Source organism: Temnothorax longispinosus, chromosome 10 (assembly GCF_030848805.1).
Source record: "Temnothorax longispinosus isolate EJ_2023e chromosome 10, Tlon_JGU_v1, whole genome shotgun sequence".
Lineage (NCBI taxonomy): Eukaryota > Metazoa > Arthropoda > Insecta > Hymenoptera > Formicidae > Temnothorax > Temnothorax longispinosus.
In genome coordinates, this window is record NC_092367.1 from 8,352,604 (window position 1) to 8,373,164 (window position 20,561).

General features: G+C 40.9%; 1 long non-coding RNA gene and 1 pseudogene across 1 annotated transcript in view; both read right to left on the reverse strand.

The window, feature by feature from the left end:
* Positions 1-20,561, reverse strand: part of LOC139820274 (uncharacterized) — a 153,035-nt gene that overhangs the window by 66,631 nt on the left and 65,843 nt on the right. The window lies entirely within an intron of this gene.
* LOC139820222 (uncharacterized) lies at positions 4,760-8,028 on the reverse strand (annotated as a pseudogene).

The following is a 20,561-nucleotide window of genomic DNA, read 5'->3' on the forward strand; positions in this document are numbered from 1 at the left end:
TGCAGTTTATACATACATAATGTTTATCATCCACATTTGAGAAAACATGTAGGAATAATATCGTGTAAGTAGAAGTAAGATTCAATGTGTACAAAAAAAAATCCATCTAAAAATTATTTTAGTAATGCCAGAGAAAAACCTGAAAGAGGCCATCCCGGCATTTTTCGTCAATTTTTCTGTGTCGCATTTTCCGACGCGCCGCCTGAGAAAGTGCGCATCAACTACGTCGTTTCGCTCGGTAACCGCACACAGTTTGCGTCCGTGTTAATGGTTCGTGTCCGAACTAGCCAGTTAGAAGGGATATGCTGCGGCCCCGGCGCACAGTGGAGCCGTTTGCGCGAATCGCGGAAAAAATTATGTTACTTGTGAAATATGCAATGAATGATCATAGAACCTTTCAATGTTGACTTATAAAAATTGCAAAAGTGTATATTTATTAAAAATTAATGATAGGAACAAGTATTTGATTGAAATTAAATAAAAATTCAATTTACATTTAATTTACGTATAAGAGCAAAGTAATTCTTGCGTCTCATCGCTTAAGTCTAAATTTTTTTTATGTGGTTTACTTCTTAAACTAGTTATTAACGGATCGGATGACACGAGCATCATATGCATAACATCTTCATTTGTAAACAGACGGCTACATTTTCTACTATGATTAAGTAGTCGATATCGTTTATATAGTCCTTATTTCTTGCCTCTTTGAGCTTCTTCCGATAATGTCCCAACAGGTAACGCTGCATTTTCCGAGGCATTTTCTACAATTTCCTTACCGTGAAGAAGAATTTTATGAACGGTAATTGGCATAAAGTACCAAGAATATTTTTCAATAAATATTTCCGCTGCCTTGTACGCATAAGAACCGAATTTTTCTGAATTTATTTCTTCACCACAATTAATCGTCTGTAATATTGTGGAAAATCTTCTGATCAATTCCTCGTCAACTTCAGTTATTTCTGCTGTGATTTTTGGATCAGCAAAAAATCGTCGAGAAGTATTTCCGTCATTAGATGATCCGGAACCTTGTTTAACGATGTCTACCCTCAGTCCAAGTTTATTATAAAAAGCGTCTTGTATTCTTTTTTTTGTTTCTTTTTTTTGAACGCGTGTTTCTGGCGTTGTTGACCACTTATTCTTGAAAGACAAATTGTAGGCAATATGTAATATACATTCCATGAATTTGATTCGTGCGTGCAAGGGTGACATTCCTAATTTGAGTGCTTCTTTTCTTTGTTAGACCTTTTATTAATTTCTGTTAAGTTGTTCATTTGAGATGGTTTGGAACCGCAAATGAAGCACAAAGATGATGAAGGCGTGTGGGTTACAGCTTGAGCTACCTTACCGTCTATCATCGTAAATATCATTTGATGATTTATTTTGAATGTGGTTCCGAACTTTTCTATTTCTGTTTCTCGTAATTGAGCAATTTTGTCATCCATACGTTGCTTTTCACTTTTTATTTTTTCAGCAGTTTCTTTTGTGTATTCAAATTGTATTGCTCTGCAATATCTCGTTGAAGAAGGTCGATCATTATTCCAAATAATAATATTTTTATCGTAAAATGAAGTAAGACGTAAGGGCATCATCTGTGACTAATTCTTGATAGGAGATGGAAAAGCTTTTCATGTCTTGAAAGGAGAAAGGAACGCAACGGATAATTGTTGTTTCGAGTGCATTGTTGCTGCAAAAGTCTTTTATAACAATTGGCACTAACTTATAGTCACAGATGGTGCCCTTACGTCTTACTTCATTTTACGATAAAAATATTAGGTAATTATGCAGTAATAGGGACCACCCTCCGATGACCTTGACCTTGACATATGTTATCAAGGTCACCCTCCTGAGTGACCTTCGGAAGGTTTTAGCCGTCGCTCGTTATTCGTTAAAAAGTTATTAACAAAAAAAGTTTCGAAAATATAGCAGCTATTTTGAGTATTGGAAGGCATAAACGACTAATATTACGTTTTTCTTTAAAGCAGAGAATACTTTATTTCGCGAGAAAGTCGCTGCTTTACCAAAACACAACATTTAAAGTAGTAAATTGTTGATAAATTGAAGTCTTTTTGTTAAAGCAGAGAATACTTACATGGGTTAGATGACGCGCTTTAAACAGTTGAATACTTTTAAAGCGCGTCATCTAACCCATGTGGCATCTCGCATATTAACTTTCCACGCATGAAAAGTTCACGCATACACTTTCCACGCGAACCGAGGTTCACGCACACCCCCTCCTGCTTTCGGGGGAGGTGCGGTAGCCCCGAAATAGTTCACGCATACACTTTTCACGCGAACCGAGGTTCACGCACACCCCCCCTGCTTTCGGGCCGGCCCGAAAGCAGGGGGGGCTGTGCGTGAACCTCGATTCGCGTGAAAAGTGTATGCGTGAACTATTTCGGGGCTACCGCACCTCCCCCGAAAGCAGGGGGGGGTGTGCGTGAACCTCGGTTCGCGTGAAAAGTGTATGCGTGAACTATTTCGGGACTACCGCACCTCCCCCGAAAGCAGGGGGAGGGGGTGCGTGAACCTCGGTTCGCGTGAAAAGTGTATGCGTGAACTATTTCGGGACTACCGCACCTCCCCCGAAAGCAGGGGGAGGTGTGCGTAAACCTCGGTTCGCGTGAAAAGTGTATGCGTGAACTATTTCGACATATATATTAGTCATTTATGCCTTCCAATACTCAAAATAGCTGCTATATTTTTGAAACTTTTTTTGTTAATAACTTTTTAACGAATAACGAGCGACGGCTAAAACCTTCCGAAGGTCACTCAGGAGGGTGACCTTGACAACATATGTCAAGGTCAAGGTCATCGGAGGGTGGTCCCTATTACTGCATAATTACCAAATATTATTATTTGGAATAATGATCGACCTTCTTCAACGAGATATTGTAGAGCAATACAATTTGAATACACAAAAGAAACTGCTGAAAAAATAAAAAGTGAAAAGCAACGTATGGATGACGAAATTGCTCAATTACGAGAAACAGAAATAGAAAAGTTCGGAACCACATTCAAAATAAATCATCAAATGATATTTACGATGATAGACAGTAAGGTAGCTCAAGCTGTAATCCACACGCCTTCATCAGCTTCGTGCTTCATTTGCGGTTCCAAACCATCTCAAATGAACAACTTAACAGAAATTAATAAAAGGTCTAACAAAGAAAAGAAGCACTCAAATTAGGAATGTCACCCTTGCACGCACAAATCAAATTCATGGAATGTATATTACATATTGCCTACAATTTGTCTTTCAAGAATAAGTGGTCAACAACGCCAGAAACACGCGTTCAAAAAGAAGAAACAAAAAAAAGAATACAAGACGCTTTTTATAATAAACTTGGACTGAGGGTAGACATCGTTAAACAAGGTTCCGGATCATCTAATGACGGAAATACTTCTCGACGATTTTTTTGCTGATCCAAAAATCACAGCAGAAATAACTGGAGTTGACGAGGAATTGATCAGAAGATTTTCCACAATATTACAAACGATTAATTGTGGTGAAGAAATAAATTCAGAAAAATTCGGTTCTTATGCGTACAAGGCAGCGGAAATATTTATTGAAAAATATTCTTGGTACTTTATGCCAATTACCGTTCATAAAATTCTTCTTCACGGTAAGGAAATTGTAGAAAATGCCTCGGAAAATGCAGCGTTACCTGTTTGGGACATTATCGGAAGAAGCTCAAGAGACAAGAAATAAGGACTATAAACGATATCGACTACTTAATCATAGTAGAAAATGTAGCCGTCTGTTTACAAATGAAGATGTTATGCATATGATGCTCGTGTCATCCGATCCGTTAATAACTAGTTTAAGAAGTAAACCACATAAAAAAAATTTAGACTTAAGCGATGAGACGCAAGAATTACTTTGCTCTTATACGTAAATTAAATGTAAATTGAATTTTTATTTAATTTCAATCAAATACTTGTTCCTATCATTAATTTTTAATAAATATACACTTTTGCAATTTTTATAAGTCAACATTGAAAGGTTCTATGATCATTCATTGCATATTTCACAAGTAACATAATTTTTTCCGCGATTCGCGCAAACGGCTCCACTGTGCGCCGGGGCCGCAGCATATCCCTTCTAACTGGCTAGTTCGGACACGAACCATTAACACGGACGCAAACTGTGTGCGGTTACCGAGCGAAACGACGTAGTTGATGCGCACTTTCTCAGGCGGCGCGTCGGAAAATGCGACACAGAAAAATTGACGAAAAATGCCAGGATGGCCTTTCTCAGGTTTCTCTCTGGTAATGCAAATACGGATGCAGAATGACAAGAAAAGCAGCAACAGTAGTTGCCGGATCTTGCGAGAGATGGCGAGCAATTGAAAAAAGGACAGATGTCATTTTGTTAGACAAAGACAGATATAGGAAAAACAAAATTAGAAAGGTTGACATTATCGATATCGAGGAAGTTTGCCTGTCACTGCAGGATCCCCTTAAAAATAATTTTTAGCATACTGGCATATGGTTCTTAACGATCTTATTCACTTCCTTGATTTGTATTTATTTATATGTATAAATATGATCTAATTATAGAATAGAATTTATTACTCCAGTAATATAATAATAATTTTATTTAATCCTTGCCTTGCGGCTTAGGATGACTTCCGTTAACCCTTACATAAATTTACAAACGCATAATATAATTTACACACATACAACTTTCTCATTTACATACATATGTATTATATATCACCTAGATCATCCTAACTAACTCCAAAACTAATTCAACATTCTAACTGTCCTTAAATTTCTCTTCCTACTCTTTTCCCTCCATCCCCTCCCTTTTTTTCGCCTCTTTTCTAACCTTTCCTATCCATTTCATTACTTCTAGTCTTTTTCCTTCCTCTCCTAAAAATTCTTTTAACTGTATCTCGTTTTTTGTCGCTTCACATTCTTTTAGTATATGTTCTATGTTCTCCTCTTCTTTTTGGCATATTCTGCATCTTCTATCCTTTTCCTTTTTCCAATGTTCGCTGCCTTTCACCTCACTCCCGCATTTGTATTTGGCTATCACCATTCTATCCTTTTTCTTCTTTTTTTCTAGTAAATACTTTGGTAACTCCTCTGTTAAAATCTCTTTATAGTTACTATTGTATCTTGACTCGTTTATCTTTATCTGTCTCTCCTCCTTCTCCTTTTCCTCTATTCTCTTTACAAGATTTTCCGCCGCCTCCCAGTCCCCTGCCTCCATTTCTCTCCTCAGCTGCTCTTTTTCCATTCCTGCCATCTCTATCAGTTCTCTTCTCTTTTTTTCCTAATTACTTTCTTCTTTCCTTGGTCTGCTCCTCTCTAGATCCTTTATACATGCTTGAACTATTTTCTTCTCTGACTGTCTCGCCTTCTCCTCATACCTCACAGTTCTCCTTATTGCCCTCATTTTTATCTCTTTTATTTTGGCTCCTTCTGATATTATATAATTCGGGGTTCTTCTATCCAATCCTAAAATCCATTTAAGGGGGTATTCTAGTGTAAAAATTTCAAAAAATTGAAAAAAATTTTTTTATTTTTTCTCAAAGTATATGTTATGAAAAATATGTCTGTAAAGGGATTTGGTGAAATTCATAAAATTGACGAAGTTGTAGCGGTTTAAAAGGAGCGGCTTACAGCGCGCAGTGCCGAACGCAGCGGGAGACGAGCAATAGCTTGTCTCGACAGGTCTCGTAGGTTTTCAGTTTGAAAGAGGGGCCTAACGGTTTCTACTTAACCTTTCTGAGAAAACATCTACTCTCTCGGATCAATATTCAGAGAGTATGGTCCTGGACTGTCAGATTAATCTTCGTAAGTAGAGATCCTTCATAAACGGTGCGCAAAACTTTAAACGCGTTTTTCTCAAAACCATGTTTTTTGAACTGGTACACACGATATCTCAAGATCTATTTGACCGATCAAGTCCGGCTTTTGCGTACATCCTCAGCAGATGTGCCGCTATAGCCGGAACTAAAATTAAGTAAAAAAAAATTTTTTTACGATTTTGACAACCTTCGAAAGATAAAAAAATTCATACTAAATTTTCAAAGTGCCGCCATTTTTTTAATTTTCAATTTAAAAATTTTATTTTAGTTCCTGCTATAGTCAAACTCATACTAATTAAGAATCTTTTTGGATTTTTTGTTTCAGACAACCAGAATAGGCGCAATCATGTGTACCGTTTTTTTTTTGCCATGTATTCGATAGGGTATAATTAATATTTATATTTATTAATTTAGCTTCAAAAAATATTTTTTGTGTTCTCTAAAGATAGTAAAACATATACATAAAAAGCTGATATTAACAATTTTCACTGGTTTCTTGTAAAAAAATCCCGAAAAAAGCGCCTTTTACACTAGAATACCCCCTTAACATACTTTCTTTTTATTACATCTAATCTGCTTTCGTATAGCCACCACCATGTTTCAGCTCCGTATAATGCCACGCTTTCTACCAGTGCCTCGAACATTTTTATTCTTCTTCTAAAATCTTCTTTAAATATTCTCTCTCCTATGCTCCATGTCCTCTTCATCGCTATTGTAGCCTTCTTCATCCTATTTTTTATATGATTCTTCGTTCCCCCATTTTTCTATAGTATATATCCCAGATACTTTATTTCTTTGACCTCCTCTATTTCTTCCTCTCCCCATTTTCATTCCCTTTTTTTCCTTCTTCCCCTCGCTTTCTCGAACACTATTATTTTATTTCTCTGGTCTCAAACTCAAACCTTTCCCTTCCAAATACCTTTTGAACCTTTTCATTATTTCCTTCAATTCCGCCTCTCTCGTCGCCATTAACACTACGTCATCTGCGTATGATATTGTCCAGAATTTTTCTTTCCCTATCACAAGGCCTTCTGTTTGCCCTTTTTCCATTCCTTCTTCTAAATCCATGATGTATAAATTGAATAGGTTCAGGCTCAACAGGCATCCTTGTCTTAGTCCCTTTTCTGTCCAAAATTCCTCTTATCTTCACTACGTTTTTCGTTTCTTTGTATGTTTCCATTATTCTTCGTCTCAAGTTATCTTCAATTCCTATCTTTCTCATTATTTTATTCAATTTCCTTCTATCCACTTTATCGAAAGCTGCCTTAAGGTCCACAAAAAATGCAAAAACCTTTCCACCTTTCTTACTCAGCTCCTTATTCGCTACATAATTTACCGTGTATACTGCATCCATCGTTCCTCTGTTCCTTCTAAACCCGAATTGCCCTTCCCTTAACTTAGACTCCACCTCTTTCTCCAACCTCGCATTTAAGATACTTGCATATATTTTGTACGCCGCATTCATTAAAGTAACTCCTCGGTAATTTTTTGGGTCGTTTCTCTCTCCTCTTTTATGTATTGGACTAATCATACCTTTATTCCAATTTCCCGGTATGTCCTCTTGTTCCGGAATCAGCGAGCACCGTCGCGTCGCGATAAGCCCTCTCGTTATTGGACCGCATGGCCCGTCGTTACACGTGCGAATTCCCCTCCCACCGAAACAGTCAAGTTTGCGCGATCACCGACGATCGACATGTGCGTTGCTCTCGAAAGCGAGTCGGCAATTAGCTACCACACGAAACGCTTCGAATTCGTGCCGGTCAACTACTTTCTATTCGTACGCAATCCGATCGAGTTGATAATCGTAATCGTTGAGACAGCCTACCGCCTACACCCTGTGTGAAAAAACTGTCTGCATCCGGAGTTGCAACCGCGTAGCGCAAATTAAACGGACATGCCTATTTTCAACGCGCGAGCCCGTTCAGCAGAGCTCCAGAAACCACGAAGCGCCCGTTAGCGTTGAGTCACGAACGCCCGTGCTCGTTTCAGTGTCGAACGAATCCGTCTTTAACGGTGCAGTGCGCGCCTCCACCAGCCGACGACGACTCGCACGCCTCACATCAGCGTCCAGTATCGCTCGCCTCCGCCTAATTAGAATAAATTATCTGTTGAGCTAACTAACGAAGTCGTTAATTTCAAAAGTGACCTTTGCCTTGACGATCGAACCTTCCGCCAAGGTTGAAACACAGCGTCCGTGGTGTCATCACAACAAACATTTTGGTCCTTCGAGCCGGATCGACGTCAAGGAGAACGAAACTTAGCGACTTTCCCGCTCTGTAAACTGTTGTGTATTCCAATCACCATGTCATCGTGCGATGAACTTCTCGCTTTGCAAACTCAGCTCATGGGGCAAATATCGAGAGCGCTGGCCAACTATAAGAAACTCGGGCAAGCGAAGATGACGCAAGCCGTAACTCGACAGCGACTCGCCGGTCTCAAAGACACATTCGCTAAATGTCAGGAGCTCGATGGAAAACTCGTTCTCTATGCCGACGATAAATTGAAAGCCTCTCACTCGTACTTTCAAAACCATCTGTTCGTCAATTGCGAAGATGTCTACAACGAGGCTGCGGACTTCATGGCAGAGGTGCTGGCCACCTTTGAACCCCAGCCACCCCACCACTCAACGATCAACGTAAGCGGTCTGGCTGACTCATTCCGTCCGTCCTCTCACTTGCCACGGATCAACTTACCGACGTTCGACGGCAGCTTTGACAAATGGGAAAGTTTTCGAGATCGCTTCACCTCTTTGGTTCGTAACGATGCCACCATTTCTAATGTCGACCGCATGCACTATCTTTGCTCGTGTGTAAAAGGGGACGCAAGTAACGTGTTGACTCATCTCGCGATTACCGAAGCAAATTTTGTGGTCGCGTGGGACATCCTGCAATCGCGGTACGACAATAAGCGTCGTCTAATTACCGGGCATTTACAAACGCTGCTCCAGCTGCTGGCGCTGGTCTCCGAAACTTCCAAAGACCTTCGGAACCTCCGCGATCAAACGAACGCTGCGATACAAGCTTTACAAAATTTAGGGCGTCCGGTGGAACATTGGGATGACGTATTAGTATTTCTCGTTGCGCAAAAACTTGGTAAATTCTCGAGAAAGGCATGGGAACTCAAGCTCGGGGATACGGGAGAGTATCCTAAATACACGGAACTCGATCAATTTCTCGAATCGCAAGTTCGCGCGCTAGAGGCTATCGTGCCCGTGACTCCCAAGGTCGCGGAGTCTTCTAAACCGAAAAATAAAGTTCTCGCATCACACGCGGCGTCGACCGCGACATTATCTTGTCCTCTGTGCAAAACAAGTCACCTGTTGTACCAATGTTCCACCTTTCTGAATCAAACACCGGCTCAACGTGCCGATTTCATCCGAAAAGTAAAGCGTTGCTTCAATTGCCTCAGCGCAAAGCATCCGGTCAAAGATTGTACAAGCTCCCGCAGCTGCAAGCAATGCAGTAAGCGACACCACACTCTGTTGCATCTCGATGCGTCCGTCAAAAACAATGAAACCGAACCAGCAGAATCCGCAATCACGGTAGCGGCAATCGAAAAAATCGAAAGTGAAGTCGCGTCACATACAGTCTCGCAAACCGTGTCGCCGAATTCGCAAATTCTACTCGCCACCGCGCGCGTTCGCGTGCATTCATCGGACGGTCGTGCGATCACGATTCGAGCCCTTCTCGACCAAGGGTCTGCTGCTACCTTGATTACGGAGTCGATCGCCCAATGCCTGAGATTACCGAAGATCTCACGCTCCGTATGCGTCACGGGCATTGGCGATACCAAATCCATCATACGCCACGCTGTTACAATCACATTAACTCCCACGTCGTGCGATGGGCCCGCCTATTCGACAACCGCGCTCATCATGAAATCGCTCACTCGGTATAAGCCGAGCCGTGTCAACTCCATGTGTTTATGGAAGCACATCACAGGACTCAAGCTCGCCGATAGCGAACCCATGAATCTCGACCCGGTCGATTTAATTATCGGTGCCAATCTATTCGGTTTCTTACTCTTGGAGGGAGTTCGGAAAGGTGCCGAAAATGAGCCGATTGCTCAGAATACCACGCTCGGGTGGATACTCTCCGGTCCCGTGGCTTCCCCTCCTTCCTCTCCCCGTGAATCCGTGCAAATCCATCACGGAACCGTTTTCGATGACCTCGAATCCGACCTTCGTCGCTTTTGGGAGGTCGAAGACATTCCCCGGAAAGCTCACATGAGTCCCGAGGAACTCCAATGTGAGGAACATTTCGCAACCACGCACACTCGCACGCCTGAAGGACGGTACGTTGTCAGGCTACCATTCAAACGCGGCCTCCCTCAGTTAGGCGAATCCCGCTTCGCCGCCCTTTCGAGTCTCAGGCGCGTAGAACACCGTCTTGAACGTGAGCCGACCACCGCTTCCGAATATCGCGAATTCCTGGACGAGTACGAAAGGCTCGGCCACATGGCCAAGATCCCCCCGGAAGATCTCGTCGTCGACGTCACTAAACGATACTACATTCCGCATCACGCCGTAGTACGAGCCACCAGCAAAACAACGCGTCTCCGCGTTGTATTCAACGCCTCCGCGCGAACCACAAATGGCACCTCCTTAAACGATCACCTCCTGATCGGGCCAAAACTCCAGCGTGATCTCGTCGTCGTGATCCTCCGATGGAGGCAGTACCGATATGTTTTTACCGCTGACATAGCGAAAATGTATCGGCAAATCCGTGTTGACCCTTGCGACACAGATTATCAGCGCATTTTATGGCGTCGCTCTCCTTCGGATCCCGTCGAAGAATATCGGATGCTAACCGTCACGTATGGCGGTGCCTATGCTCCCTTTGCAGCCATTCGTTCCGTAGAGCAGCTCGCCGCCGACGAGGGATCGCAATTCTCTCTCGCGGTTCCCGTCCTACTCGAAGAAACATACGTCGATGACTGTGTTTTCGGCGCCGACGACAAAGTTCTCGCGCGTCAAACCCGGGATCAAGTAAATGCACTATTGGCCAAAGGTTGTTTTCGTCTCCGAAAATGGGCAAGTAATTGTCCGGAGCTCATCGCCGACCTCGATCCCTCCGATCATGGCCTCGCGAGCCCCAAAGTTCTCCAGAACGATGAACATCTCAAAATTCTCGGGATTGCCTGGAATCCGCCTCAGGACGTGTTCCAATTTCAAGTCGCTACCCAAAATCCCGGCACAACAAAACGCGCCATTCTCTCAACTATTGCCAAACTGTTCGATCCGCTCGGCTGGGTGGCCCCGGTCGTCGTCACCGCAAAAATTTTCATGCAGCAGCTCTGGCTTTTAAAAATAAATTGGGACGATGAGATTCCGGACACTCATCTCCGTCCATGGGTATCATATCATTCAAAGCTTCCGTGCGTGAATCAAGTCCAAATCCCCCGCTGGACAAAGCAAGGCGCCGACACCTTGCATCTCGCCCTACACGGGTTCTCCGATGCATCCACAAAAGCCTACGCTGCCGCCGTTTATCTTCGAACGGTGCACGTCGACGGCTCGGTCACCGTCTCGCTTCTCATAGCAAAATCAAAAGTAGCTCCCCTAAAAATTATCACTGTGCCTCGCTTAGAATTACTTGCCGCGCATCTCCTCGCGGGTCTCATGCATTTCGTCCGCACCACCCTTCAAATTCCGCTGGGCGACTGCCACTGTTGGATAGACGCGGACATCGTACGGGCATGGCTTAGCAAATCTCCATCCCATTGGAAAACTTTTGTCGCCAACCGGGTCGCGGCAATTCAGACGGCACTCCCCGAGGTGGTTTGGCGTCATGTGCACACTCACGACAATCCTGCGGACTGCGCGTCGCGCGGTCTCGCTCCCGACGAGATTCAGCTACATCCGTTAGGGTGGACCGGCCCGTCGTGGCTGAAAGAGTCACCCGAGTTCTGGCCCGTTCGCGATCACCCAGCCGCTCATGATGCTACGGACGGCATTCCAGAAGCACGACCTCAACCAGTCGTGTGCGTTCTAAGCCCCTCGGAACCGTGGGATCTCGCTTCTCGGTTCTCATCTTGGCCGAAACTTTTACGAGTTACCGCGTATATGCTTCGCTTCGTTAGGCGGGCACGCATCCGCAACCAGTCTCGCGAGGCCGAGGCAGCACGCGACCTTCGCCCCCCACTCCTTCGCACCGACGACATTCAGGACGCAAAGCGTTATTGGCTGCGATCAATGCAGAACGATACGTTTCGCGACGAAATTGCGAGCCTCAGAAACAAAACTGCGCTGCCGAAAGCCAGCCCACTTAGATCCTTGCATCCGCACATTGACTCTGACGGCCTGCTCCGCGTCGGCGGCCGGCTCCAAAAGTCTAACCTCCCAGAAACGATGAAGCATCCCATCGTCCTTCGATCACATCCGCTTTTAACTCTCATCATCGAGCACCACCACCTCCGCACAATGCACGGGGGTTCCCAACTCACTCTCGCGTCCTTACGCACGGAATTTTGGATTCTGCGTGCTCGCGCTACGGTTCGATTCGTTCTACACAAGTGTGTCCGATGCGCCCGCGAAGCGGCCAAAGTGTCAAACGAACTCATGGGTGAGCTACCGGAGATGCGAGTAAATCGGGTCTCCCGCGCTTTTCTGCATACGGGTGTCGATTACGCAGGGCCCATCGCCATACGGACAGCCCCCGGTCGCGGTCAGAAATCTCATAAGGCGTACATCGCATTGTTTATATGTTTGACGACCAAGGCCATACATCTCGAACTTGTCAGCGACGTTCTCCGCTACACCGCAGCGACGTTCACCGCAGCGTACCATCGATTTGTATCGCGTCGAGGCTTGCCTCAGCACATGTATTCCGACAACGGAACGACGTTTCACGACGCCGATCGGCAGTTGTCCGACGCCTACTATAAAGCCGTTCGCGAACCGAACTTCCTCAATCGCTCCGCTAGCGAAAAAACGACCTGGCATTTCCTGCCTCCGGCCGCGCCACATTTCGGCGGTCTCTGGGAGGCTGGTGTCAAAAGTGTCAAATACCACCTAAAGCGATGCATCGGGTCTCATACACTTACATATGAAGAAATGACAACGATCCTCTGCCGCATCGAGGCATGCCTAAATTCGCGACCTCTCGCCGCTATCTCCGAACATCTCGACGACTATCAAGCGTTGACCCCCGGTCATTTTTTAGTAGGCGCTTCCCTTGTGGCTTCGCCCGAGCCTAGCGTGCTCGACATTAACGAAAACCGACTGTCTCGGTGGCAGTTGGCTCAGCGAATTACCGAAGGTTTTTGGAAGTCTTGGTCGCACGATTACTTGCACACCCTTCAGCAAAGGCCGAAATGGCGCGCCGTTCAGCGATTAGCCCGACTGGGTCAAATCGTCCTCATTCGCAACCCGCTCGCGCCGCCAAGCCAATGGGAACTCGGGCGCATAACCGTGTGTCATCCAGGCGAAGACGGTTTAACCCGAGTCGTCACCGTGAGGACGAGTCGGTCGGAGTACAAGCGCCCCATAACTAAACTGTGCTTTCTTCCGGTGGACATCAACAACGAACAGCCTATAGATTCCGCCATGGCGGGCGGCGCCACTCATTAATTGACACATTTTTGTTATTTTTCCCCGTTGTGACATATGTTGTAAAATAGTAATTTCGAATGTATTTATTCGAGGCGGGCGGTATGTTCCGGAATCAGCGAGCACCGTCGCGTCGCGATAAGCCCTCTCGTTATTGGACCGCATGGCCCGTCGTTACACGTGCGAATTCCCCTCCCACCGAAACAGTCAAGTTTGCGCGATCACCGACGATCGACATGTGCGTCGCTCTCGAAAGCAAGTCGGCAATTAGCTACCACACGAAACGCTTCGAATTCGTGCCGGTCAACTACTTTCTATTCGTACGCAATCCGATCAAGTTGATAATCGTAATCGTTGAGACAGCCTACCGCCTACACCCTGTGTGAAAAAACTGTCTGCATCCGGAGTTGCAACCGCGTAGCGCAAATTAAACGGACGTGCCTATTTTCAACGCGCGAGCCCGTTCAGCAGAGCTCCAGAAACCACGAAGCGCCCGTTAGCGTTGAGTCACGAACGCCCGTGCTCGTTTCAGTGTCGAACGAATCCGTCTTTAACGGTGCAGTGCGCGCCTCCACCAGCCGACGACGACTCGCACGCCTCACATCAGCGTCCAGTATCGCTCGCCTCCGCCTAATTAGAATAAATTATCTGTTGAGCTAACTAACGAAGTCGTTAATTTCAAAAGTGATCTTTGCCTTGACGATCGAACCTTCCGCCAAGGTTGAAACACAGCGTCCGTGGTGTCATCACAACAAACACCTCTCCTTTCCAGATTCTGTTGATTAATTTCAGGAATTCTTTACCTACATTCTTTTGCATAAATCTCCACGCCTCGTTCTTGATCCCATCTTCTCCTGTTGCCTTTCCCATCTTCAGTTTCCTTATACTTCAATCACCTCTTCCCTCGATATTTCTTCGACTCTCTTTGTTACCTCCACTCTCGTGCCATCTTCTTCTCCCTCGTCTTCTATGTCTAGTACCACTTTTTCCTCTGTCCCTCCTAGCATTTCCATAAAGTGGTCTCTTCATTCGTCCATTTGTATCTCCTTGCTTATCCCCTCAGTTTTCTTTTTCCTGTATTTATTTATATACTTCCAAGCTTCCGCTTCGTTTTTAACGTTCCTTATCTTTTGTTCTTTCTCGCCTTCGTGCCTCCCCTTCTGCTCCTTACACCATTCCTTGTGCTCCTTTCTTTCCCTCACATACTCTTTTTTTCTGATCCTTCCTTTTTTCCCTCATCAATCTCCTCAATCTTCTTTTCCTTTCCTTCCATTTTTTATTATACCATTCTTTTCTTTTTAATCTCCATGGTATTATTCTTTTCTTCTGCTTTGTGATAGTGCTCTTTACCTTTTCTTTTATCTCCTTCCAGATATCCTCTGTATTTATTTGTGTACTCGACCATCCTTCACATTTCTCATGATATTCTCTCCTCCCATCTTCTGTCCAGTCGCTTCTCTCTAATTCCATTTCTTTCTTCCTTCTCCTTGTCTGCATCATCCGTGGTCCTGTCAACTCCACCTCCAGCGGAACATAATCCGATTCCGTTCTAATTCCTTCTTCCACCATATTTATTTCTTCTCCTGCTGTCATTTCCTAAGACATAGTCTATAACCGATGATCCCAAGTCTCCTGTATAAGTCCATCCCCCTTTCCTTCCGAAACTTTCATTTAATATCGCCCATCCTCTTTCTTCTATTTTATCTATTAATATACGTCCCTCCCTATTTACCACTTTATCTTCTGACTTTCTGGTCTCGCTCCTCTTTTCTTTCTCTTCCTTCTCATTTATCGGTCCTCCTCTGCTTCCCGTCCTCGCGTTAAAATCACCTTTTACTAGCACCCATTCTTCATCCTCTTCTTGTACTTTCTCCCTTAGTGTTTCCATCGTATCTTCCATCTTTTGACTGTACAATGTGATTATTCTCCATTTGTTTCCATTATACTCTAATCTGCTTTCTACCATCTCGTCGCTAATCTCCCTAACCTCTATAAGTTTCAAATTCTTGTTGACTGCTGTTATTATCCCTCCTTTTGCTCTTCCTTTTCTGTGTTCCTTTTTCGCTGGTACACAATTCCAAATAAATTTTCTGGACTGTTGGAATGTAAAGGTTGGCAGCACTGCTCGGTGCAACCAGAGAGAAACCTGAGAGCGGCCATCCGGCTTCGGGGGACGTCTGTCCTAATCTGCCCTCTGAGAAAGTGGACGTCAACTACGGCGTTACGCTCGGTAACGATCAGAGAAGACTCGGGTAACGATACATGGGTTTGTATCCATGCTATGGTTCGTGTCCGAACTACTCAGATAGAGAGGATATGCTGGTCGCGCAAGCCCCTCCTCTGTCCGTGTACGCTAGGCACTCGGCAAGCTTCGAGCGGGGAGAGAAGGACAGACATATGATCTGCTGTCTCTCTTGAGCTGTGACGTTGCCGCTTTGCACGGGCCGGCTATACCACGATGTCCACGATGCCACGCATTTCGAGTATCGCGTCTCGTGTCTCGCCGAGTGCCGAGTCTCGAGTTGACAAATCGACGATACGCTATACCCGCTATACGTTACATTTGCGTGTATATTTACTAACTTTTATATTTATAACTAAATAAATTAAAAAAAAAAATATATATATATACATATGTATATACATTTGAAATTTATAAATATATAAAGATTGCAAATATAATTAATTAAATAAATATTTATAAACATAAAAACTAAAATTCGTAAATGTAATGTATAGAAATCACCGTTCTATGCTTTTCTATCTAAAAAAGTCTTACATTAAAAACCTTTACTTTAGCATAATAAATTTTAAATTTAATATTTAAATGCATACCAATAATTATATTATTAACTATATTGAGAAAAAAATGGTAGTTTATAATGTTTCTTGCACTCTTATTAAATTTATTTTATCTAATGCATGTTCAAGCGGCCAGATTACGAGCAACAACAGAAGGATAATTGGATAAAAATAAAAACACTTTCTTAAATAAACAATACACATGGGTAACAGTCAGTTCTATTATAATTCTCGTATAGTTCTGAACGTGTTCTAACGTTTTCTAAAGAGTTCTGACGATAAGCATTATTTATTTATATTTTAAATAATTTTTATCTCCCAAGAAAGACGCATTTACGGGTATATGGGTGAGACGCTGTAGAAAATCTCGGAGTTCTGACTTATATAAAATATTTTTCGTACAGTTCTAAACATACTAAAACAATTTCTAAAGAGTTCCGGGCATTGGAAATGTTGTATAATTTTTAAATAAATTAATAACGCACGAAAGTCAGGAATTTATCGAGAATAGGGTCTTTCTCGAGCGATAAGAATTATTTAAAAAATGAATAAATAATGCTTATTGCCAGAATAAAATGGGACAACGTTAGAACACGTTCAGAACTACACGAGAATTATAACAGAACTCACAGAACTGTCGAAATACGGCCAGCGTTTCAGCTTATTTTCGATAAATTCCTGATTTTCGAGCGGTATTAATTTATTTAAAAATTATACAACGTAGCTAGTGTTTGCTAAAGTTAATAAACATATATATACAACGTAGCTAGTGGCGGAAACTCTTTAGAAAATGCTTTAGTATGCTCAGAACTATACGAAAAATATTTTATATAAGCCAAAACTCCGAGATTTCGCACAGCGTCTCATCTTTTTCTGTCATGATTATTTTTCGGTTAATATTAATTTTTTTTAATATAACACAAAGATTCTAACGCTCGGAACTCTTTAGAAAATGTTTCAATATGCTCAAAACTACTCGAAAAATATTTTACATAAACCGGAACTCCGAGATTTCAACTGGCGTCTCAACTCGGTATACTCGTTGCGTTGTAATTTTTTTTTTAGTACTTTATAATTAATTTTTTTGCTTTTATATGGCAGAACTCTTTATAGAACTGTTATAGAACTATAGATCTTGCAAAATCTGATGAGATACAGTGGTGGAACTTGTGTAGGACAAAGTGAGACGCTGCGTGAACCTATAATAGCGTCTCAGTTTGTACTGACGCGTTTTTATGGCTTTAATGGCCAGAACTATTTGTTTAAACTGTCAAGAACTTTAGAACTATTGAAAAGGAAGCCAGAACTCTCAATAATTTGTGAGTTTCTGCAAAATGAGACGATAGCTTCACACACACGTCAGGAAGAGAATGTAAAGAATTATTAACAGAGATATTCTAATTTAAAAGATCTTTAAAATATATATTTTTCATGAATGTTTTATAGGGAAACGAAGAAAGTGAATAACGTTAAACTTTGCATGTTTTCTTCACTTTATTTAAAAAATTTATTTTTATTTTTTAAGTAACAAAAATGCTCTTTTTTCTGTTATATCCTGGTCACTATAAATGACAGACGATGTAAATAATTCTAGCTGTTTTAGGTATCTGAAACGCAAAAAGCTAAAATTTTCTTATTCTGCAGGAGAAGTGTGGCTATCGTCTGAACTAGAACTAAATCAATATTTCCATTCTGAGCGGCTTTTTTATTAAAAATATAACTTTTTTAAAAATTTTATTAGTATTTTATTAAAAGAAAATGTTTATTCTAGTTCAGACGATAGCCATATCACTTATTTTGAATAAGAAAATTTTTGGTTTTTACGTTTCTGATACCTAAAACAGCTAGAATCATTTACTTCGTTTCTCATACTTACGTCTTTTAGTGATCAAGATATAACATAAAAGTAACAAAAAAGAAGAATATTTTTCTTACTTAAAAAATAAAAATAGATTTTTAAAGTAAGATTAAAAGAACATGCAAAGTTTAACGTTATTCGCTTTTTTCGTTCCCCTATAAAAAATTTCTGAAAAATACCTATTTTTAAAGACCTTCTCCGGCTCCAGTCATACTCAAATTATATTCATGCTTAAAAAGAAAAATTTATTTTACTAAAGTTAATTTACTAAATATTACATATAACAACTAAAAAATAAGAAGTTAACTTCAAATCGCGTACTTTACAAGTATTTCTCGCAAACGAGTACCGCAAAGGTATTGAAACTTATCGCATATTATTAATTTCTATTTTTATATAAAGCATCATATACTAGTCTTTCAAAAACATTTAGAAAAAACTTTTTTCACAATTTATTAAAATGTCTGTTTCACAATACCTCGGTCGAATAGGAACCGTGTTAAAGTAATCTTTGTTTAAAACTTTGAAGCTCAGTAGCTCAGAAGCTCGATTTTTTAATACCGCAGAAGTACTCCAAAAAATTTATTACTACACATAAACTCAAGTTGATACACATCACAAAATTACGTTACCTTATCAAAAAATGAGTCGCGCTTCAAGTGATCTATTATTACAATTACAAAAAAGAAATGTATCTCTTTTTAAATTACAGCGCCAATTACAGAGAACGATACACTGAGAAAAAAAATTTGTCAATCCCAAGAAATATTTAGTCCGATACGTTCAACTAACCATTTTAGTTAGTTAACTAAACATTAGTTGAATTAATTAATTCTTGATTAAAAAAAACGAAATAAATTGTTGAAACAACTAATATTTAGTTAACTAATTAAAATGTTTAGTTGAACGTATCGAACTAAATATTTCTTGGGATTAACAATTTTTTTTCTCAGTGTATTTTTCGAGATACAAAGATTACGTCTACCACTTGTTACTTAGGTTTTTTCGAGGTATAATATTACTACTGCTTTTCTTCGATTAGAATAAAAAATTGAATCATGAAGAATTACACAGAGGTAACAGTACAAAATACAAATATTTTATTAAAATATTTAAACCCAACAAGGGAATACAAGGTATTTAAATACAAAGTTTATATATGTATTTAAAAGATTTAATCGCATCCCAAAGAATTACAGAGGTAACAGTACAAAAAATAAAAATATTTTATTAAAATACATAAATTTTTCTTGTCAAAAAACTTGGCGCTGCTAGACCTCAAAATTAGGTCAGCCTGGTGTGTATGTGCGAGCGAGTGGGTGTGGGCGATGTGTGTGTGTGTGTGTGTGTGTGTGTGTGTGACGGTGAATAATGCGGTTTATTACTAAGTATAGGATAAGTTAGGATAAGTTTAGATTTTTAAAGCGATTAGAATTAAGTATAGAATAAGTATAGAATAAGTAATATCTACATTTGTAAAAGGTCTCTCTCTCTCTCTCTCTCTTTCTCTCTCTCTCTAGCAGCGCCAAGTTTTTTGACAAGAAAAATTTATGTATTTTAATAAAATATTTTTATTTTTTGCACTGTTACCTCTGTAATTCTTTGGGATGCGATTAAATCTTTTAAAATACATATATAAACTTTGTATTTAAATACCTTGTATTCCCTTGTTGGGTTTAAATATTTTAATAAAATATTTGTATTTTGTACTGTTACCTCTGTGTAATTCTTCATGATTCAATTTTTATTCTAATCGAAGAAAAGCAGTAGTAATATTATACCTCGAAAAAACCTAAGTAACAAGTGGTAGACGTAATCTTTGTATCTCGAAAAATACACTGAGAAAAAAAATTGTTAATCCCAAGAAATATTTAGTTCGATACGTTCAACTAAACATTTTAATTAGTTAACTAAATATTAGTTGTTTCAACAATTTATTTCGTTTTTTTAATCAAGAATTAATTAATTCAACTAATGTTTAGTTAACTAACTAAAATGGTTAGTTGAACGTATCGGACTAAATATTTCTTGGGATTGACAAATTTTTTTCTCAGTGTATGTTCTCTGTAATTGGCGCTGTAATTTAAAAAGAGATATCATTTCTTTTTTGTAATTGTAATAATAGATCACTTGAAGCGCGACTCATTTTTTGATAAGGTAACGTAATTTTGTGATGTGTATCACTTGAGTAATAATTTTTTGGAAATAAAAATAATACTGCTTAGGTTTTTTCGAGATTTTTGGAGATACAAAGATTACGTCCACCACTTGTTACTTAGGTTTTTTCGAGGTAATACTACTACTTGTTTTTCGAGGGAGGTTTTTTTCGAGATTTTTGGAGATACAAAGATTACGTCCACCACTTGTTACTTAGGTTTTTTCGAGGTATAATACTACTACTTTGTTTTTTTTCGAGGTGAAGATACTACTGTTTAGGTTTTTTCGAGATTTTTCAAGATACAAAGATTTCGTCTACCACTTGTTACTTAGATTTTTTTAAGGTATAATACTACCACTGTTTTTTTTTTCGAGG